The sequence below is a fragment of the Mustela putorius genome, unplaced genomic scaffold (genome assembly GCF_011764305.1).
Source record: "Mustela putorius furo isolate JIRA1106 unplaced genomic scaffold, ASM1176430v1.1 tig00000228_pilon_pilon_pilon, whole genome shotgun sequence".
In the NCBI taxonomy this organism is placed as follows: domain Eukaryota; kingdom Metazoa; phylum Chordata; class Mammalia; order Carnivora; family Mustelidae; genus Mustela; species Mustela putorius.
In genome coordinates this window covers 21,470,153-21,494,036 of record NW_025421322.1, presented here as the reverse complement: position 1 = coordinate 21,494,036, position 23,884 = coordinate 21,470,153, and the positions used below count along the sequence as shown (strand labels likewise).

Here is a 23,884-nt window from a genome sequence, read left to right as displayed (position 1 = left end):
CACAATTTCCACCATGAATTGAAACTGCACAAGCCCCACTGCATTTTCCTTTTCCAATTGAATATACACAGGTCTTTAGTTGCAGCTTAGCCCTTGCTAATTTTATCATCTTGAAGCACCTATTTATTATCCCTGAGTATTAATTTGTTTTTATGGGAATGGAGTTATCTCACTTCAGTGTTGTTTGAGGGAGAAAATGAAAGATTATAGAAGAAATTTCTGGAAATTGACTGGTTCTCAAGAAGTATTAACTCTCTAATAAGCTTTGTTCAGCTTCATTTGCTTTTCCTATTCACTAGTCACCTTGACTTTAAGAAAAATTTGATATAAACAAATCACAGAGATTAATAGGAAAAATAAGAAAACCAAAATTTTAAGAGATAATATGCCAACTGGTTATCTATCCCAGTAAACAGTCTGTCCAGTCATTCACCCCCTCTACCTTCTGGAAACTGGTTCTCTGCACTCACTCCCTCTTTCTGGGAAATGATGTTTCTCCCATTGAAGGTATCTATTTTGAATGGGGGGTGTCATTTGTTCTAAGTCCCAGCAACACTTAATGATCTAAAGTGAGTAAATAAATCCAGAGTAACACCACTCACTGCCTGACCTTAACTGATTGGTCTGGGAATGAATCCACCACTCACACTAGACAAAGTACATATCTTCTCCCTGGTTTTTTAATCTGAAAAAGAGAGAGTAAGAGAGAGACAGCAGAAACCAGTCATTTTCTGGTGATGACTCTGGAAGTTTGAAGGTGGAGCTGCTGCCAGATTCTGTGTTTCCTGCTGGTGGGAAAACCTTTCTTAAGAAAATGAAGCCAACATGTGGATACAGGACATGTAGCACATTCTGGAGACACTGGAGTTTCTATTCCCAGTTGGTCTCTGGGCCATATTTGCTCTTTTTGTGGTTATAAGTCTTCCAATAAATTTCCATTTTTTTGGCTCAACTAGTTTTTTGTTGGCTTGCTGTCACTTTCAACTGGAAATAAACCTGACTTAGGAAATTCTTTAAAACAAAACAAAACAAAAAAAGAAAAAAAAAAAAAAGACTCCATAAACTCTCACTCCAGGGCCAACAAGGGGTTCCAGGATCTTCCCAGATAGGAGAACTTGAAGCTGGATGTGACTGAGGAGTGGATGTTGCCCTTGCCTGGCTCTAAGCAGAACTAAGATGTAAGGGATTCAAGATAGGGGCAAAGGAGAAGCTGAGTACAAGAGTCCAACCTTATTAATCTTATAACCCTTATGAGCTCAGTCACAGAATAAACAACAAAAATAACAAACACACAATCAAAGGGGGTCAAAATCCAGAGTCTGTGACTGCTTATAATCAAATGGAGCAAATAGGCTAAAATGGGTAGGTAAGAGTCAGTTTATCTGTCCCATGTTGTAAGGAAGGAACCATCTGAAGGCCTGAGAGAGGCATGCGGTGAATGACTAAGCAAGGCAGGATTTAAGGATTAATATATTCAGGCACTGATATAAAGAGACCATTACTTCAGTTAAAGGGTGACTGTGTTGGGCACCTGGGTGGCTCAGTGGGTTAAGCCTCTGCCTTCGGCTCAGGTCATGATCTCAGGGTCCTGGGATCGAGCCCTACATCGGGCTCTCTGCTCAGTAAGAAGCCTGCTTTCACCTGCCTCTCTGCCTACTTGTGATCTCTCTCTGTGTCAGATAAATAAATAAAATCTTAAAAAAATAATAAAGGGTGACTGTGACTCCACTTGCAGAACGAACTCATTGTTAAATGGATAGTGTAGACACGGATATCCCATCCAAGACAGTGATTTTATTCTGAACTCTGGTTCTGACAGGGAGACAATGATTTTAACAGGAGACCATTCAAGTGACTATTTTAATTCTTCATTTGTATTGACTCATGGTTCCATGTAAATACTTTTTACCACTTCATGAGTGAGGCACCCAACTTAAAAAAAAAAAAAAATCCTGTTTCCAATATGACTCACTTTGTATGTAACACATTAAGATACATCTCTTACATGAAGAAAAATAAACCACTAAGCACAAATAAATTGTCCAGAGTATTTAAATATGTAAGGTTTTGGCCTGCTGTTGATGATACGTATCGGTTCTGTGGTTGGACAAAAATGCATCTCATTCTAGGTAAGCCATATTTCCTTTAGCATTTTAACAGTTCTCAGATGTTCTATGTTGATTCATTCAGGCTACAATCAAGAAGAAAAAGTTGTCGGGTCTTTAGAACTCAACATCCAAGGTCATAAATTCACTAATACCATGGCAAGGACAATTGAATGGAGAATAAGAACCATCATCTCTTAGATGAGTAGTCTTTTAGAACAGAAAGCGCTTTCCCATTTATGATCTTATATGAGCCTTATTGTCGTCCTTTGAAGCAGGTATTATAGCCTTTTTAAGGATGATAAAAGTGAGACTGAAACATTAAATGGCTTGTCCAAGATTATACATGAGAGTAGTACCTGGGAGAGCCGGGATTCACATCCATTTCTTAGGACTGTTTTGCTTTCCAGTACAATATAGCTGCATCACAGCAAAATACCTTATCTGTCCTTGAATGAGCTGTCTGAGATATCTAATAAATGACAGTAACATCTTAAGGCAGTTTCCTGTTTGTCAAGCATGATACTGCATAAGGGGTCCTGGACTAAACGTCTTGACAGTTGTTCAGAAACCAAAGCATAAAATGCATTCAAGCGGTTTCTCAATTACTTGGCACCAAACTTTTCTTGGAGATGATCCTGCTGTCAGATAACTGATGGATAGTCCCCAATTTATATCTGGTAAATTAACTACTGCCATTTGTCTGTGTTGAACCGATTTAGCAAAATATGTTTATTCTACAGCTAGCTGAAAGTGTATACTAAAGCAGAGTAAAACTTTCGTTGTTAATTTTGCATGAGTAAATTGGAGAATAGTTTTGAAAAATTGAATCTATATTTAAATATTTGAATTTTATTGCATGTTTAGAGGTTTTATTACATTTTTGGAGGTTTATATATTCACCATCAACATATATTTTTGTGAATCCAAGAAATATATAGTCATTATTTGCATGGCAATGGGTTCGCTTTATTGAGCAAATCCTGGGCTAAATACTCATTAAGGCCTAGGGATAATAACATAGGATAATGATATTGCTTTGTTTTAATTGACGGATAGGTTTGTAAAGGGACAAAATATTAGAACCATGTTTGAAATAAGACACCTTTTGGGATTAATCAAAAGTATTAGGGAAAGTTAGAATGTGCTTATAATTTCAGTCAAGCAAAAAATTGAAAAATAGGAAGACAGTGATTAGCGAGGTTGTTTAATAAATAATTAGAAAAAAATTAACCCCCTCTAGCCAACCAATTCCACCATGTACACTTATCTTCCTCAAATGGGAAGTTTTAATTATGTATTAAAATACTGTTTGTATCAAGGAATAAATATTATTAAGCATAACACTTTCTCATTATGGTTTTATCTACACATTTATAAGTTGAAAAAAATAAACGGAAGCATTTAGTCACTTTACAGTAGAGGATTTTGAGGGAACAGAGCCATTATTCAGCTTTACAACCTATGATAACTCTATCTTCTTAATGTTGGTGACATTCAGAGAGCCCCTTAGTAAATACGTTCAGTCTCCAGCTAATGTGAATCTGGAACAGATAAAATTTTGTCTGAAGAACATTATTGTTTCCACAGTTGCTTCTATCTTAAAATCATTATCTGGTAAGGCTATCTGCTGAGCCCCTTTTCTTCAAAGATATATGCAAAAGACATTTGATTTATTACTTCGTTTGAATGTGTTATTTACAGCACAAATCTTGCAGCAAGGATTTCAGGCTTGGAAATGCCCTCTTGAAATAACTGCTCATTTTGCTTCATTTATGTTGCCATATGCAGTCAGTGCCACATTAGCAGGATAATTATTTACAGATGGACTTCGTCTTACAGTAGGAAAATCCAGGCCTTCCACATACTGTATCAGACACTCCGACCATGTCACATAATTAACTCAATAAAACATAACTATGCACGTTTGCAGCATAGGTATTTATACAAATTTCTTCCCAGACAGTTGGCCCATGTCCATGGCCTAAGGGAGAGTGCTCTCAAGGGAAACCGACCAGTTTTGGCACTTCATCCTGTCTCAGAGTGAGATTTTTGTGGGTTGGATTCCAAATGTTATTGAAGTTGCCTAGCTACCACATCTCCATAGAAGGAGAAACAGAATTTGATAGCAACTGGCCATGTAGCCAGTTCCCAGGGCTTATCTTGACACCTGGGTGGTATGGAGTTTTCCATTTGCACCGATCGTATCCTCTCTGAGGATAAGGCTGACTGTGGGCAAAGGCTAGGGTGAGTAATCCTCCACGACTCCTGATTCACATCTAGTTGTGGTAGCTTTCGGGCCCTTGTGAATTGGAAGAGAATTTAAAAGTCAGTGAACAGATCTTGTGGAGCCCTCATGTGCCAGGATATGAGACGGGGTCCAATAAGGCCTGATCCAAGGAAGTTGTGATGATGAAGGAAACTCCCCTGAGGAGGAGATCATTCATCTGGCGTCGGGAGAGTGTATTGGCAAGAGCCCCGTAGAAGCAACTTGCCCATGTGGTGACTCAAGGAGAAGAGCGTCATGTGTTCAAGGATCTCAGAAAAGCTTACCACAGCGGAAAAGAAGACAGTCATGATAGAGGAGCAACAGGTCAGTCTGGGTCAATTTTTGCAGGATCTTAAAAAGAGTCATGAAGAATCTTAGCCTTTAACCTAAACACAATAGGGAATTATTGCTGGGCCTTCGCAGAGAAGCTTTATGAGTCACAATTATGGTTTTAAAGAGGTCCTACTGGCTACTACGAGAAAAATGGGTTCGTGGTGGTCTGAGCGAGGTAGTATGAGATGGAGGAGACCAGTTAAGAAGCTGTGATGCTTTTATTATTCCAGACACAACATGATGGGAATATGTACTAGGGTAATGCCACCAGAGACAGAAGGGAGGAGAGGGACCCAGGGGGCATTTTAGAGGTGCAATTGACAGGCTGGATGGCTGGTTTGGCAAAGGGAAAGGTAGAGATAAAGGGAAGGCAGAGATCTAGGACAGACATGCTCATGAATGCCCCTGAGAAACAGAGGAGGAGCAGGAATCCTTTGGGATGTTCTAGAGGCTTGTGAGAAAGGCACAACCTTAGTGATCTCTGGTTCTCACTGGGTCTCCCCAGCTCATGGCTTCGAAGTCTATTGGCTCACTTGAGTCTCCTATGCAGCTAAATTTAAGTCCATTGTTGTTGCTTTTTTTTTTTTTCTGGTTAACTTATGGATATAATAATAGGATTTAAGGGGGAAAAAGACCTTTTCTCTTTTTGCTTCTTCTACTTCCCCTTCTCCCCCAATTTATCTTTTGAGGCCATCCGGAGAGCCTATGATGTAGAAGACAGAAGTTTGTGTGGGTGAGCATGTGGCTTGGTGTTTAGTGTGTGGTGATTGCTTACATCACATTAAACCTACCACTCCCAGGACTTAAACAAGAAAATCTGTGATATTTTGGTATAATATCTCTGCAGGGAGATTTCTAATAACTGTAATTTGTGCTAACAGAAAAGACATGATCTCTTATTACTGATGGTGGGAAGATAATAAATGTGCTATGGCCTAGACAAGGGGAAGAGTGTAACCATCACGGCAGGGAAGGAGAACAGGAGAGACCACTCATCCCTGCCCCCTCCCGTTACTTTCAGAATAGTTTTAAGGACTATTAGGAATAGGAATTATAAGGAGTTAAGGAACTATAAGGAATTTAAGTCTATTCAAAACTCCTTCCTGAGTTTTGGAACCCACATGATTTAGTAATTTCAACTACTCACAATAAGACATATATGAAACACATACAGCATGAAGCCTTCTTGGTAATAGATAAATTCCAAGTAAGAAATGTAGAAAGAATGATAAAATTAGAGAAATCACAATTTTGTAATTCCTAATCAGGCAGAAGAAGGACCTGGAGGGCTCATGTTTATGATTTACCCCAGTTCCTGAGCGCCTGCAAGGTCCCAGGGCCAGTAATGACATGGGAATTGAACAGAGTGATTTGTTTCTGATTTCACCACTTTCGACCAGTAAGACTACATGGGGACTTTACACAGCCAGAGAGTTTAAGTTTCAATTTTCTCATTTGTAAAATGGTACCATGGATTGTATCTGTCTCTCACTAAGGATGAAATGATATAAGACATAAAGTATTGAGGGGCACCTGGGTGGCTCAGTGGGTTAAGCTTCTGCCTTCGGCTCAGGTCATGGTCTCCGGGTCCTGGGATCAAGTCCTTCACCAGGCTCTCTGCTCATCAGGGAGCCTGCTTCCCCCTCTCTCTGGGCCTGCTGCTCTGCCTACTTCTGATCTCTCTCTGTCAAATTAATAAGATCTTTAAAAAAAAAAAGATATAAATTGTTGAGCCTTTATTAACAAAAAATCTCTAAGTACCTACTCTGCAACAGGCACTAATTTAACACTCACTTGTTGTAGACATTGCTCTAGGCACTAAAAATAGAAAGTAGACAAGATACCACAGCCTCCAGCTTCATAAAACTTAACAAGTTTGTAGTGGGACGACACCAAATACGGTGTAGAGGCACATAAGGAAAATATTACAAGTTATACTAAGTGTTGGAAGGAAAGTAACTGTCCCATTCTGAGTAGTCAGGGAGGGCTTCTCTGAGGAGGTGACATTTAAACAATGCGGAAAGAGAGGGAAATATTGGTGGGAGAAAGAGGTATGAAAATTCTAAAAAGCCTTGTCTTCCTTGTGGAATCTGCTCTAGATTAAATGTTTGTGCCTTCCCCCACCCCCGACCCCGTCATCCCCAATTCGCGTGCTAAAATCTAACCTGCAAGGTGGTGGTATTAGGAAGTGGGGTCTTTGGGAAATGAGTAGGTGTATGAGGGTGGAACCATCATGAATAAAGTGCCCTCATAAGAAAGATACTTGACTCTCCTGTCCCAAGAGGACACAGTGAAAAGCTGTCTATGAAGCAGGAAGTGAGCCCTCACTGGACCCACAGAATCTGCTGACGCCTTGATCTTGGACTTCTCAGTTGCCAGAAGAGTGAGAAATAAATTTCTGTTGTTTATACACTACCCAGCTCGTGGTGTTTTTGTTATAACAGCACTAATGGACTAAGACAATCCATGGAGATAAAGCCTGCAATGTGTCATGGGGTTGCAGAAAATGAGCTGGAGTCAGTTCATTCCGGCTGTGAGAGGTAGAGTTGGGAATTAGGAATTTTTTTTTCCAAAAGTGACAGGAAATCGGTTCAGAGCTTTGAAACAGATAACAGATGTTTTGTTTTATTTTTATTTTTTAAAAATGTATTTATTTGAGAGATCTCTCTCTCAAATATCCCTGAGCAGGGATAGGGGCAGAGGGAGAGGGAGAAAAAGACTCCCCGTTGAGCAGGGAGCCTGACACAGAACTCCATCTCAGGACCCTGGGATTGTGACCTGAATCTAAGTCAGACCTTTGACGGAGGCATCCAGGTGCCCTGTTTTTGTTTGTGTGTGTGTTTGTTTGTTTTTAAGATGTATTTATTTGAGAGAGAGAGCATGCAGTGGGGTGGGCCAGAGGCAGAGAGAGAGAGAGAGAGAGAAAATCTTAAGCAGACTCCTTCCTGAGCATGGAGCCCAACCCAAGGCTTGATTTCACGGCCCCGAGATATGACATGAGCAGAAGTCAAGAGTTGGGGCTTAGCTGACTGAGCCACCCAGGAGCCCCTCTGGTGTATGTTTTAGGCATATTTCTAATGTCGTATGGATCTAAAGCAGGTTAAGAGAGGACAGTGCACGGTCAGGAGGCAGTGGCACTCATCCACAAAAAAAAAACAATGGTGGCCTGGTCTAAGGGAGCAGAGGCCGAGAGGGAGAGAAGGACAGGGATTCCAGATGTACTTGTGACAGAATAAAGAAGACTCGATGGCAATCGGTGTAAGGAAATGGAGGTGCAAAAGTAGGAATTGGGACTGGGACATGGGCTTCCAGCTAACTCACGGGGTGGGGTGGCCATGGCATTTACGGGGCTGAGGACAGGACCGAGGAGGGAGGAAATGGCCCAATCAAATCAGCAGCTCTTTCTAACACGTGCTAAATTTGAGATTTCTCGAAGGAGAAACTCAAGTACAGACATTTTCTCCCAGCAGGAAAACAAGTAAGTGCCATTTATTATTAATAATAATATGCTTAATATCCTTATTGGATGAAGCTGTTGCTTGGAGTGTTTTCTTAGCAATTCTTCTTTGGGAACCTAAAATAATCCCAAATAACTCTTCAAAAATTTGGGGATTCTATTTTGGCAAGATGTAATTTTATCACAATTAAATTCAGTGTACTAAATGATGTCAGAATTTTTTAACTTTTTAAAACCATGATTTAAAAAAAAAAAAAACATGCAAATAGAAAAAATACAAACTTTTAATCCTGAGAGCCAAATTGAAATGGAGACCTCTACTTCATTCAGTCTATAAAATCAGTCAACAGAATCGTATAATTTTGAAAGCCATATGATAACTCACCAATTTTTATCATAGTTACATGAAAAGACAATATACCGTTCTTAGATTTACTTAATGTGTTTGTTTTATGCTACAAATTACTTTAACAGCAGCAATATTGAAAAAGCAAATGGCACAAAACCTTTCCTTCAAATCCTGAAACATTTAATCTAAATCACTGTGAAAAAAAGATGTTCATTCACACTGTCACTTAAAAATATAGATACAAGGCCCCAGAGTGAGGCAATTAGAAGTAACTGTTCCCTCAGCAATTTTAAATTGCTTGTGTTCAGCTGACATTTCTTGTGTAACTGAAAACCACATGATTTTAAGGCTTGCCTCTTTTTATCATTTGAAAAAGTAGAAGACATTGTAATTTCTTACTGCTTTTTCAAATGAGGAGATTTTTTTAAACCCTTAAACATACTGTTTATTATATGTTATGTTGTCAAATGATCAAATGCTTGGTTTGAACAATAGTTACCTCATATACCATTCCTGGCAGAGTACTAGGCATCCCTAAGAAAAGCCAAGTAGTACATTTTTCTTTCTTTAAATTTTTTTTAAAAGATTTTATTTATTTGACAGAGAGAGAGATCACAAGTAGGCAGAGAGGCAGGCAGAGAGAGAGGGGGAAGCAGGCTCCTCGCCGAGCAGAGAGCCCAAAGTGGGGCTCAATCCCAGAACCCTGGGATCATGACCTGAGCCGAAGGCAGAGGCTTAACCCACTGAGCCACCCAGGCACCCCTGCCAAGGAGTACTTTTTACATTAAACTAACTTGAATCTGGCTGTGAATGAGAGGGTGACCACCTTTCCTAGTTTGCTCAGGACTGAGGGGGTTTTAAGCATAGGGATTTCAGTTTTAAAATTAGGACTTTCTTGGGTAAACCTGGATAATGGCCCTTGAGTAGGGGCAAGGGAAGTGTTATTTTTACATATGTCCATTTTAAAAATGTGTGAGACCCCAAACATCACTAAAAATGGAATCTGTTTATTTTGAGGTTATTAGCTATTTCTTTAGAAATAGCTAATAGATTTTAGTTGTCCTCAAGGCATGTTTCAAGCTGGGACTTGGTCTTACCTTTTTGCTAAAATGCCCACCAGAGGCACTTTATAGGTATGGATTTAACAGGATGTTGACTGGTCAAGAAAATTAAAAGGGAGAGTGATACCACAATGCAGGTGTTCCCTTCCCTTCCCCCAAGGCCCCTAACTCTCAGATTTTCATGAAAATGGACAATTACTATAGTCTATCCTTTATAGAATTCATTTTGGGAAGAGGGAAGTGTGAGAAACTTTCAGTTTCAAGACTGATAAAAAAATTTTATGAACCAGAATGCAGATTGGTAATAAATGTATTTTCTTTTTGTCTTTTTTTAGATTTCATTTATTTATTTATTTTAGAGAGTTGAGGAGGGCAGAGGGAGAAGGAGAGAGAGATGCTCAAGCAGACTCCACACTGAGGGGGGCGCGGCGTGGAGGCAGGTCTCACCCTCAGGACTCTGAGACCACGGCCTGGAGATGAAATCAAGTGTCTAACACTTAAAATGACTGTGCCCCCCGGGGCACCCTGGAATTTTCTTCCTCAGAACTAGAATTTGTTAGGCTGCTGCAAAAAAGTCAAATTTTAAGCCCACCCTTGTCCTTTTTTTGCTCTTTAATGAAATAGCTCTTCTTCCGTGTGTTTTTCCATGATTAACAGAAGCATTTCGTTTGCAGTTTTTAAGGGAGCTTAAAGAAAACATTTTCTTTCTGTTCCTTTTATTTAATTTTTTAAAAATAAATAAAACTCACCAAACCAGTTAGTCTACATTCTTGGTAAAGCATTACCTGTTTCTTAATACAAGGAAGTAAAAATACATAAAATATATATAAAGGAGTGTTGGATCAAGGCCATGTACCTTACTGTTTATGCTGTCACTTGAGATGGGAGATCAGAAGCTCTGTCTTTCATCCTACATATTGTTTCCCAGCCCTGGGACTGAGTCAGCGGGGATGCTAACTGCATGTACGAACACAGGTGAAGTTTTAGTGTAAATGGGAAAAAGGGCAAGGCAAAAACATTAGCGGGTTTCCCTTCATGTCATCTATGAATGGGAATCGATTAAAGTTATTGCGCAAGAAGCGGGGTGTGGATGCCCAGGGAGGAGGTGGCCTGGGTGGTGCCCCTGAGAGTGGAGGCTTCCAGCCCTGCCTGAACTTGTCTCAAGAGCAGGGAAAGGACAAAACAGTTTTCTCACCATGTCAAAGTACACCCTGGTTTCTACAAACTGAACAAGTTTTCCAAATGCGCATATTCTCGGATCATCGGGAATATTTGTATCAGTAATAGGCATTCATGTTAAAGCAAAAATATATTTAGTAGTAGTTTTAGTGACTGCCTGCCAACATACATGCAAATACACATCCTCTGGCCCCTTTTATTTAAAAACTCTGCATTTAAAGAGACATCTGACTTAGGTATTTTGTATTTGGGGATTATAGCTATATTCCTATGAATGGCTGTAGCAATCTGGAATGAGTTTGGAGAGATTTCCATGTGCTGCATCTACCCATCAGCTATTGGGTTAAGCCAATTCTGAAAAGAATAAAAGAAAATGCATTAGTTTTCTATTGCTTCTGTGATAAATTCAGTGGTGTGGAATAAACTTAAATACATAGATATAGATATAGATATAGATATAGATATAGATATGGATATATTTAAAAGATTTTATTTCTTTACTTGACAGACAAAGATCACAAGTAGGCAGAGAGGCAGGTAAAGAGAGAGGAGGAAGCAGGCTCCCTGCTGAGCAGAGTCTGATGCAGGGCTCTATCCCAGGACACTTGAGATCATGACCTGAGCCGAAGGCAGAGACTTAAACCACTGAGCCACCCAGGCACCCCTAAACTTAAATATATTATCTGACAGTTCTGAAAGCCAGGGTTAGTGAAAACATACATGCGTGAAATTTGTAAATACATGATATGAGGTTTTTCCCTAAGAGCCCCAAAGTAAAAACTCCCAGAGCTCTATGAGTAGGCCAATGGCTAAATAAATTGTGATCCTATGTAGCAATGCACACTACTCATACACAAAACCACCTGGGTGCATTTCCCAAGCATCATGCTGACTGAAAGAAGCCAGACAGAAAAGAGTATGTCCTTCATGCTTCCATTTATACGAAGTTCTGTAGAAGAGGCAAAACTAATCCATGGCCCTAGAATCAGAACAGGGTTTTCCACAGTGGGGGGGATTGATTGTAAAGGAACACAAGGCAAGTTTCTGGGGTAATGGAACTATTCCATACCTTGTTGAAGCTGTTGGGTAATGGGAATATGCATTTTCCAAAACTCACTGAACTGCATTTCATTTTTAAAATGTGTGAATTTGGAGTACCTCGGTGGCTTGTGTCTGCCTTTGACTTGGGTCATGATCTCAGGGTCCTGGGATTGAGCCTCCCATCAGCTTCCTGCTCCGTGGGGGGCCTGCTTCTTCTCCCACTCCCCCTGTTTGTGTTCCCGCCCTCGCTGTGTCTCTGTCAAATAAAAAAAAAATCTTAAAAAAAAAAGAATAAATACATAAAATGTGAGAATTTTAGTGTATACTAATTTTACCGTAAAAAGCAAATAAAATTAAATAAAACAAATTAAATTTAAATTAAATTAAAATTAAATTCAATCAAATTAAATTAAAAAAAAAATTAAATACAGAACATTACTCTGATTTTATTTTTGTGAAAGTATATTTTATGCTTTCCACAAATTACTAGAAGTAAATAAATTGATTTATGAATAAGGGTTATCTTCAAGTGGTAAGATCATTCATACTTTTGGGATGCCTGGGTGGCTCAGTCAGTTAAGCGACTGACTTGAGCTCATCATGATCTCAGAATCCTGTGATCCAGTCCGGTAACTTGCTCCCTGCTCATAGTGGGATCTGCTTCTCCCTCTGCCTGGCCCCTCCCTCTGCCCCTGCTGTTTCCCAAATAAATAAAATCTTTTTAAAAATATTAGTATTTTTGTTTCTTTACCCTTTCAATATTTCTGCAATTCATAGTTTATAATAAAGTCATTTAATAAATGTCACTATCACACACATCAGGCCTATGACAAAAGTATTTGTAATTTTTCATATCCTGTTTTATATTTGTTTATTCAACTTATATGTTCTTTATTAATATTATATATTATATTATATTAAATTTATTTACTTATATTATTTTATTTTATTTTTATACATTTATAATATATTGTATTGCTTATTTCATTATATTTAGCTGTATATACACATTTTGTTATATTTATATATTATTTTATTTTATTTTTTCCAAATCAAATTTATTGGGAGCCAAACATAATTTATCAGTATAAATGCTGTTTAAAAAATTAAAACCAGGGGCGCCTGGGTGGCTCAGCGGGTTAAAGCCTCTGTCTTTGACTTGGGCCATGATCCCAGGGCTCTGGGATCTCTGTCAAATAAATCAATAAAATCTTAAAAAAAAATTAAAACCGAACAGTAAAGAATGTCTTAAAGAAATCAAGCCTTGATCCTGGGAAGCATGGCAGAGCTCTTTAAATGTTGGTCAGTTCCAGGGTTCCTGTCCTTGGTTCCTTACCTTTTTATCCACTCTAGGTACACTTTCGAGTGACCTTAATCACGTTCAATAACTACCTCACCACCAAGCTAACAACTTCCAATACTTTTGTCTATAGGGCTAATCTCTCTCCTGAGTTTCATGCCTGCATATTTCTCTGCCTTCTGGGTATCTCCAACTGAATGGCAATGACCTCAAATGCAACATTTTCCTGCTGGAAATAATTAACAAACCACTTCCCTAACTTCTTATCATCACTTAGCTGGGAACTGAAGGGTTCCTTCAGTTGCGGGTTTGTTACCTTTGTTTTCCCCCTACCTCCCCTGTGCATCTCATAGGTGCTAAGCTCTGGCCTTTCGGTCTCTGAAGTGTCTCTCACTCTCACGTCTGCCTCCTGCCTTTTCCCCCACGGTCCCACAGAGCCACTGTTGGGTCTCCTACGAGCTCAAGGCTGACCAATGTCAGTAACCTGCTGCATTACGCTTCTGCTTCTGCCTCAGCCTTTATAGTTACTGTGCTTGGGCCCCCGCCAGTGTGCTCTTATCAAATGCAGCTTGGCTTCCCAAGAGGACAGGGGAGCTAGCGTTGGCCACTTATTATGTGTGACTTGGGATTGGTATTCACTTTGACTTCCTCATCTCCATAGCGATGAAACCATGCCTAATGTCAAAGTGCACTGAGGAGCCTTAGAAGAAACAATCAATAAAATGTGTTCTACATGGTGCCTAGCTCAACCAAAGAGATCAATAAATTATATATTTTCACCTGTTATTCATAGACTTAGATTGATTCTGTGGACGTCTTTAGCATCTCTGAAATCTTGAAATAACTTACTGCAACTTACTGAGTCATTGCTGTCCACTCTATACAATCCAAAAAGCAAGGCTGAGGTTGAAAAGAAACAGTGATCCATGAGATGTGCCGCAGTGAATATAGGACAGAGCCACACCCAGTTAAACTCCCTTCTCTTTCTGCAACAAGTGGGACAAAGGAATTCCTAACTTAATGGTCTGTTCTGATGTATATTTCACAAGTTCTGGCTAGGGGCGCCTGGGTGGCTCAGTGGGTTGCCTTGGGCTCTGGTCCTGATCCCAGGGTCCTGGGATCCAGCCCTGCATCAGGCTCTCTGCTCAGCAGGGAGCCTGCTTCCTTCCTTCTCTCTGCCTCTCTCTCTACCTACTTGTGATCTCCGTCTGTCAAATTAATAAATAAAATCATTTAAAAAAAAAAGTTCTGGCTAGGAATTTTTCCTTCTCTTTCCTTCTTTCCTTCCTTCCTTCCTCTTACCTTCCCTCCTTCCTTTCCTTTTTCTTTCTTCCTGTGGTCATACAAGAAGCTTGTCAGACAGTAAAGGTGACATTGTTTTCCATTTATTTTAAAGTACCTATAGAATTAGGCTGTTTCTTTCTCTGTAAAATAGGGATGGAACTGTAATTATCTACTAGTGCAGCTGTGAGAATCAAATGATTTCATTCATGTATATTTCATGTAAAGCATATAGTTCCAGGCACATAGTAAGAACTCAATAAATGTTCATATATATTATTTGTGGTTCCTCACCTTATTATTATTACATTCTCAACTCACTCAAACTCTATGGCAATCTAGAGATAGAATCAAAATGGGTACGTGAACACACATTTAGGTAGCAATATCTGTATATCTACATAACACATAAAAACATATTAAGGATTTTAGTTCATTTTCTTTGATATAGTTTTCATTTCCTTTGCAGAAGGAATTTCTCATATTTCCAATAGATGACTGAAATGACTTCTCTACTGCCTCGTCTGTTCAATTTGGTTCCATTTAATTGATACTTATTGGGTTGAATATTCTGTGCTAGACACTTTTGTGTGGTAATAGACATCAAATGGCAAATCGTATTAATACATCCCAGCTCTTGTGGGGTTGAGAGTCTAACCATGAATGTAAATATTAAACAAGAGACTACAAGTTTGATCAATGTTATGTTTGGGGAAATGAATGGTACCGTGGGAAGATGCAGCTGTCACCCATTGATTTATGAGTTTCCAGGCAATGCATAAGCTGAGTTATTTAATTCATTTTGATAATAGTCTTTCAGACTATCTCTCCTATACAAGGAAACTTTTGCACTTCTTGCCTGTGTTATTTTAAAAACAAAACCTTTGAGCAGTGGACTTACCTTGGTAATCAGTCACTAAAAAGCTTAGGATAAGAGAAAAAAGGTTCTGAACCATGTAACTCACTTAATCAGAATGTACAAAGTCAATGAATGAAATTCAGGCACAAATTTCTCACCACTGAATCATACTTTGGAGAGAACAGTGCACTTAATGAGTAAATAAATGAATTCAGTAAGCAGGATAGAAGTTTAATTATGAGTGTACAGTCCTGAAATACATTCTTTAATTTTAGATTTGTCAGATACTGACTTTATAATCTTCAGCAAGGCATATTTTATCTCTATTACTAAGATTTTGCTCTCTCAAAACAGAAAATAATTAGAAGCAAACCACATCAACTATTTTGAATAAAAATTAGGAAATAAATGTGAGAAATAAAATCATGAAATTTTATAAATTTCAGTTTTACTTGACATTTAAAATAGCTATGCTGCCAAATATTGCAGAAATAAACAATCCTTAGCTTTAATAACATATACTATATTCTTCAAAGGAATTACAATCCTCTTTAAGGCAGAGTTTGTCTTACTGATCCATTTAACTTAAAAGACAGTAAATGAATATCTTTGCAAGAAATGAAGTGATTTTATTTATAATTTATTGAATAACTAATGAAAGATTTTTTCTAGCATATTTATGTATATATGTACAATATGCTCATCTGCATAACCAGCACCCAGCCATGTGTTTCAGTTTATGCAGAGTTGACAGTAATTCTTTCAAAAGCCCTTTTGAGCATCTGCTGTATGCAGTCCTAGGCTAGGTGTGGACAGGAGGCAAAGATGAACAAGATTGGTCCCTGACTTCAAGCAGTTTACAATTATTACAATTATTTTACAACTAAGATCATTCTCTAAACTGTGGAGAGCCATCCAGCAGATGCAAGGAGTCACGTAGACGGGAGTGCCTGAAGATTGAGGAACTGAGAATGATTGGTTTAGGAGGATGTGGGTGCACTCGTGGCTGACGCACACAGCACCAGGAGCCAAGAGATAAACGCATGATCACCGCTAGAGAACAATAGAGTCCTGTATGGTTACATAAGGGTCCACAAGGACATTGCGTGCACGGCGTTATGATTGGCCAAATAGGGGGGCGAGAACGGGTGAACTTCGTGGATAAATACTGCTGTAAGTGCTTGGTGCGGGGCGGCCGCCATTAGCATTAGTAATAAAAGAAGCTTGCCACTCACCTCGTCTGCGGGTCGTTCTTGCGGGCCGAGAGCGACACTAAACATCATAAGTTATGTGAGTCATTTGTTTGCTCAAAGACACTGAATTTTCATGGTTGAAACCATGTAATTCATGTAATTTCATGTAATTTAGACTACTGTAGAATAGTGTGGGCCAAATATTTCTTCAGATAATTTTCAATTTTTGCATTCCAATTCTTTTATAGTTGAAATAGTACTGTCATCAGTTTCACAGTTCTCCATCAAAGTCCTTGTCTTGATTTCTTTCTTAATCTGTCACTTTACTATACACTCAAGTATATAAATATAGTTATAATTGTCTTTTATTATAATCATAAGCTACCACCCCTTCCCTTCATTATCATATATGCTTTATGCCTCATGCTATGTGTGTGTGTGCACACAGTACACACACACACACACACACACACACACAGGATGCACACACACAAATATATTTCCACATCAAATGAAGGCTCACTCTATAAACAGGGCACAGTAGATGTATAGAAATGAGGATGAGCAAACAAGTGTCCAGGAGAGAAAGACAGACAGACAGAGAGCTAGATTTACTGAGAACCAAAAATAACTGGCAAATAGCACAACTTAGAAGACCAATGAACTTGACTACAAGATGGCTTTAAGCTTTCAGTCTTCAACTCCAGCTCCCACACACTTCCTCTTCCCTAGAAAATAAAGGCACTAAATGGTACTGAACAGCCAGGTACATCGTTAAGTCATTAAACCAATAATAGGAACGGATAACTGGTAACTCAACATGAAGCAAGCTAATGATTACAATGATGATGATGACAATAATAATAATATCCAGACACAAAAATTCTGAAAGCATAGACATCTGGATTGGGAAAATAGAAGTCCTCAAGGCATTCTTATTTTGTAATACAATACCAGAATTTATATTCATACTAATCACTTCAACTATCAAAAATGTTTCTACATTTCATGTGGTCTTTTGAGGAAGAAATGTAATTACAATAATTCAGCATATAAAGTTGTCTGCCAAAATTGTTAACACCGTTTAAGAGTTTGATCACTGCATAGGGAAAGTTCCATCAATCTTGACACCCTCCTCTGAAATACTTTATTACCTAGTATCTGTGTAAATAAGACAGTCACTCTCTTTTCCTGGGCACTAATCCTACATATCTCTTTCTTTCTGGATCTGGGTGACGAGCTTTCTTTAAACAAATACAGTGTTCTAAGCATCCATACACAGAAAGTTTTGCCTCTGCTGTTCAATGAGGTATCAGTTGAAGTCTGTCATACTTTGTGAATGACAAAGATTTAGAAGTTCTTATCATACACATTGTATTTTGAAAGTTACTCCACAGTCAAGAATATGAGTAGATTATATGATCTTCCATTTGTGGTGTGCAATTCCATTTACTCAAGGCTTTTCTGTTAACCTACCCAATTTCTCTGAATGACTATAACATTTCTTGGCTATTTATACCACTAGCCCTTCTGGAACTCTGGAACTTAAAAACACAAGCCTTTATGCATCTTTAAAACACACACACACACACACACACACACAATCATAATCATCATCATCTAATGTCTGTTTTTGTTCATTTTAATTTTTTACACAACCACCAAGTTTGATTATAATTTGGTTTTCAATCCAGATTGGTGGTTTATTGCTTACATTTTTTTTTTCAAATTTTCTTTTTTTCCTTTCTTCTACTTTTTTTTTTTCCTGGTCATTTACATCTATTCCTCCTCCTTCTGTTAACCCCAATTGCCCTCAGTAAAACCTGCACTAAGGGCAATGGTGGGGATTGTCCATTAGGGTTCCTTGGCCCTCCTTAATTAAGTGGGGGGGGGGAGTAGCCTCAAAGACTGAAGTGTAAATTTGCATAAATGAGTCATATAGGATGTAGAAGATACAGATTTTATGCCCTCCACAAGGGAAAGGATTGGTGATATATTTTTCTTCATGTACTAATTAGGTGATTATCTTTTATGAGTTATTCCCATCCTTCCCTAGGGCAGATGGCTTCCTTCACGCACGAAAGAGAGATTTCTGTGATAGCTCTTGCTTCCATAACCTTCATTGTTTGTATCCCAGAGAAGACAGATGCATAATCTCTCCCCCCATCCGCTATTAAACCTTGAATAAAGGAACTGGCCTTGTGCTGGAGTCACATGTCCCTTTCTGAACCAATCACAGTAGTTGGAGAAAAGAGTTGATCTGATTGGCCAGTTGAGGGCTTGTCCCCACCCCCACAGTGAGAAAGAGGCTAATTAATGTTTGTTGGCTGGGTCGCAGTGTTGAGCACCTTACTGATGTCCATTATGGGGACTACTCCAGGGCACTTTGTTTGTAATGTTAAGCTCACCAATTCTGCATTTTAAAAAGTGCTATCTTGTGTCAAATGTCCATGGTGTAAACCTGCGATTTTGTAGCAAATGCGTTTCTTTTCTAAATGGAACACATAAATTGCCAACTTGAATGCAGATCGACTTTTTAAAAAATGTAGGCCTGTTGGTAGTGCCTAACAATGACAAGTAACAACACATAAACATGAAAATCAAGATCACGCAAGAGCAGAATCATGTTAACAGTAGTGAAATCTATTTTAGGTCCATTAGAAAAGCTTCGGTAGGTACCAGTAATGAGTTTTAAAGCACCTGGGTCAGAAACACCAAACAAGCTGCTAGTTCACCACCCCGGATTCATTAATCATTTCTGTTGCCTGCAAAACAGGTCTGTTAAAATGCACCTGTATTCAGTGGAGGAGACACTGATCCATGAACTCCTCAGACAGGAGGACTGCACAGATGTGAACTACCCAAAACAGCTTCAATAAGATTTTTGATACCACCAGGAAGAAAAGATTAGGAAAAATGACTTGTAGAATATTCTAGATGGACACATATTTCTCCATTAAGGTTCCAAGCAGAGTAGATGCTCGGCATAGAACTTCACTGGAAGCTCTCTTTTCTGTCCTTCCATTCCGATTTGCTGGTTTTGCATATGTACTTGCTCACTTGCTAAATCGCCATGACCCATTCCTCTGGCCAGTGAATTGCTGCAGAGACCAGGCACCTGTGTTACCTCTGCATGCTTCAGCTGTTAGCCAATGACACGTGTGCCTATAAAAACTCAAATGTGTAATGTGTTTGTTCCCAAACCTGGTTTTGCCAGTTCATCTATTACTATAATAAAATAATGAAATATTAATAAATTGAGGTAATATTCATAGTAGAGGAGAGTTGTTGATGTGGAAATTAGGTTAAATCCATTGTAAAATCTTGACTAATACAATTTTTAAATGCTGTATAATTAGGTGCACGCTCAGATATTTTATTTTATTTATTTTATTATTTTATTTTATTTTAAAGATTTTGTTTATTTATTTGACAGAGAGATAGAGAGAGCCCAAGTAGGCAGAGTGGCAAGCAGAGGGAGAGGGAGAAGCAGGCTTTCTATTGAGCAGGGAGTCTAATGAGGGCTCAATCCCAGGACCCTGGGATCATGACCTGAGCTGAAGGCAGACACTTAACCCACTGAGCCACCCACGCGCCCTGCATGCACAGATTTTAAAGGGGTTACGTTGGCCATCTTGTTTTCCCCTCAGACTCAGGTTCCTCCATGGAAACATGTGATACCTTCTGATGCCCCCCCTCAAATTCACACTTATTTCCTTTTCCCATCCTCTCTGGTTCTTTGGGAGGCCGACTCATAGGGACTTATTCATGAATGGACTCCCTGGATCTCTGACTTCTGTTTGTTTTGGTCAGTGAGAATCACTGGCAGGAGATCAGAGGTTTTATTGAGTATTTCTTGCACTGGTTCCTTCCTGGTGGGATCACATTAGATTGGCTACACTCCTGGACCAAAATTCTCATTTTCTGACAGGTTGCTTTCTCTCTCTGGCTCCTGGTAACTACTCCTTCTCTTTTCATTTCACACCTCCAGGTAGGAACTGTCATCAGATTTTACCAGCCGTATGGCACTACATGATCCTTGGTGTTTCCTCATACTTGGCCCACATTCTTATCTGTAGTCCCTTTTTAGAACTCACATTGACTTACCTATTTTGAATGGACTGGATGTTTCCTGCCGGTATTCAGGCTGACATGCTGGAGGAGTGAAAAGTATATGGCTACTGATTGGGACAGTCCCAGATGCAAATCTTAACCCTTTCCTGTAGTAAGTGGAGAACTCAGAGAATCGATGGTTCCTTTTCAAACTCCACATTCTTTGTTATAAAAATGTAGATAATAATAAAGGCTACTGCATAGATGTACAATCTTCTACTACCACGGCAAGAATCCATATATATATGGATATATTTATATATCCATATATATATATATGTGGATATATAATATATATATATATAATATATCCACATATATATATATATATATTTTAAACTCAATGTCCAGCACATATGAAATGCTTGTTAAGTTTTGATATATGAAAACATTATTTTATGAATGAAAAGACAATTTTTCTCATACAGACTCCTATTTTACTTCTTGGTAAAATAGGCAATCATTAATCAGGTAATTCCTCTAGAATGTTTCAAAAGAATATTCCTTGAGTGAGAACCCATCTGAGGAACTTTCACTAATGTCTCATTCCATTGATTTAGCACACAGTCTGAAATAAATCCTGCAAAATTGCAATGAGTTCAAGTAGAAGGACACAACATGAGTCATGAAGGTAGGCACTACTTTGACCTTATAGCTATGTGGACTAGGATATTAAAATGTCTGGCTTTCTAATCAAATAGGCTTTCTATAAAATAGCACATTTATGTGCTGATTATCCCAGTGTGTCTGTAGCAACATAGTAACAATTTTCTATGTAATACTTATATAACCTTATGTAGTGCTAACTGTGTGCCAGGCTCATTGAGATTTTATACATATATATATATAGGGTAAAACCTATAAACATAAAAACTTAAAAACTTATGACTCCACATGTAGTTATCCCTTTATTACCCTCCTTTTACAAAAAAGGAAACAGCAGCACATGGAGGTTAGGTAACCTGCTCAATGGCCAGTACATGGTGAGTCAGAAACTATAGCCTTAACCATCAGCTTGTAGTCGCCAACAGCCGAGAAAAGTTTATGTGTTTACTACACCTCCTCTTTCAGATCCCACAGAAAGGCTGCATTTCCTAGATTAGCTTGCAACTAGATGGAGCCCAATAACTGAGTTCTGACCTTAGCAATGTAGACAATAATGATGGAACCCCCTTCCAGGTTTGGCCTTTGAAATCACCCGATGCAGTTCTCCAGCTCTGCTCCGACAACTTAGGAAGCCAGTGGCTCCAGAGGGATCACTATGAGATGGCAAAGGGCTGCCCAACCCCTTTTCAACTGTGACAGGAACAAGAAATAAATTTTGATGGCATTAAACTATTACAATTTAAGGGAACATTTATTCAGATGTAGCTTAGTGTGAGCTAACAAAGATATTTTAAATTTCTTTAGAATCAAATTGCTTTAAAGTAAAACAATACTATATGGCATTGGCTTCGTTGTTAGGCAACAATAGAGTCAATATGAGAGATGAAGACATATAAGAAACTAGCTATCTGTTTTATACTGTGCTTAAAACTGCAGCCCCAAAACTGTTGCCTTTAGTAACTTGGGAGACAGAGTAAATATCTTTAACTTGTACTTTTAGAAGTGTATGAATTTGATAAGAAAACGTGTGCCTACTGGCTACTGCTGGCTGCCTTGACAAGGTTATTACTTAAAAAAAAAAAAAAAAGTCAGAAAACAGCTGCCTAGCATTAGGTAGAATTGAAAAAGAATAGATTCTGGAAATTGGGGTCTTGCTGTGTTAGACGATGCCAGCTAATTAAAGATGAGATTTTAGGAGACACTCAAGAAAGAATCAGACTTCAAAGGTTATAAACCCCCAGAAGAAGGTGTGGTCCCTAAGATCCACATCAGATTGTGTCCAAGGACCAAGAGGAAGAAGGAAGAACTTTCCTGCAGAGAGAAGCAGGGGTGGGAGAGAACAATAGTCAAATCCATCACCCCTAGGAGTGGAATGAGACTGGTGGGTCAGCAGAACAAAAGGGCACACACACTTATTCTTGCAGCCTGAACAACTTTACGTCCTCAGCTTGGCTGCTGGCCCTGTCTTATTGCCAGGTACAATGTGTCAATTTCACAGCAATATCTTGTTTTAAATCATTCAAAAAAGCCCTTTCCATCTCAAAAATGCCAACCTGATTAAAAAAAATCACCATGACATAACAATAACTACAAATATCTCATGGCCATTTCTTTTGGAAAAACTATAATTGCTATTTCCTCATTTGGGAAATTTCTACTAATTGTCAAATCACTTAGGGAACTGAAATTTCAGTGAATATGAAAGTGACATTAGAACAACAGGATTGATTTTTGGTTGGCAGTTCTATCCCCGTGGGCCTACCCAAGTTTAATTTTTTTGTGAGGGAGTAAGCAGAACCTTGCCTGTTGGATTTGGGTATTCAGAGCAGTGTGCTGGGGGATGGGGAGATGCCCTGCAAAGAAGTAATATGGCTGTATTTTTCCACGGCCATTTTTACTTAGATGACTGGTAGATACATTGTTTCACATTAAAACCAATACATTGCACTGAAGATTAGATTGTAACATTTAGATGAATTTTTGAGATAAGATCTAGAACTACAAATAAATTTATTTTTGCCTCATCAATAGGCTTCAGTTCCCAGGGTCTGAATCACTTGGCAGGGACGAGTTTGCGAGTCTGAGTTACACGAGGAACTGGGAGGTGAGAGGGAACAGAGGGTAGGATGGATGTAGGAGGCATCTTGCAATTTAAGAAAATGGGTTTTCTTTCGTGCTTCTTGATATTTAGATGTGAAATCTTGGTGGTCTTAGGCCACTGGAAAGAAGAGCAAAATTCAGGCCTGGGATTTCTAAGGGGTAAGTGTTCCAAGTAATTAGGATGTGTAATGTCTCCTGGCAGGATGAAGGTGGAGAAACAGCACGCCTGTGCTGTTTATTCCTTTTCATTTATTCCCTTTCTCTCTTTAAACCTTCAGTTCAATTCAAGTTGGCATAATTCAAAATGCTACTACTCTAAACAAAAGTGTATTTATTTATAGGTAGGCAAATGGGTGGATGTATGGACAGAAAGATAGAAAAAGAAAGGCACAGAGAAAGCAGTTCCATGAGCTCTTGAAATCATGACTCTCCCCCTACCTGTCCCCATCTTGCCCTTTCTCCCACCACAGCGGTGGCACAAGATCAAGACTGCACAGGACACTGTGTCCTAGACAGAGGGGCACACCCTATTTTTTCTGGAGTTGGTGAAGTGGAAGGATGGGGTCTGGGTTTATAGCTGATCATCTTTCCTATCCTATGAGTCTATAGAAAGGGGTCCAACAGAGAGAACCCAGGGG

At 38.9% G+C, this 23,884-nt stretch overlaps 1 long non-coding RNA gene across 1 annotated transcript in view; it reads left to right on the top strand.

Moving 5' to 3' along the window:
- The first annotated feature begins 4,232 nt into the window (after positions 1–4,232).
- The window catches only part of LOC106004926, a 54,030-nt gene continuing 34,378 nt past the window's right edge, over positions 4,233–23,884 (top strand). The window contains exon 1 of the long non-coding RNA XR_001178010.2: positions 4,233–4,698. This is a non-coding gene — a long non-coding RNA (uncharacterized LOC106004926). The remainder of the gene's footprint in view (positions 4,699–23,884) is intronic.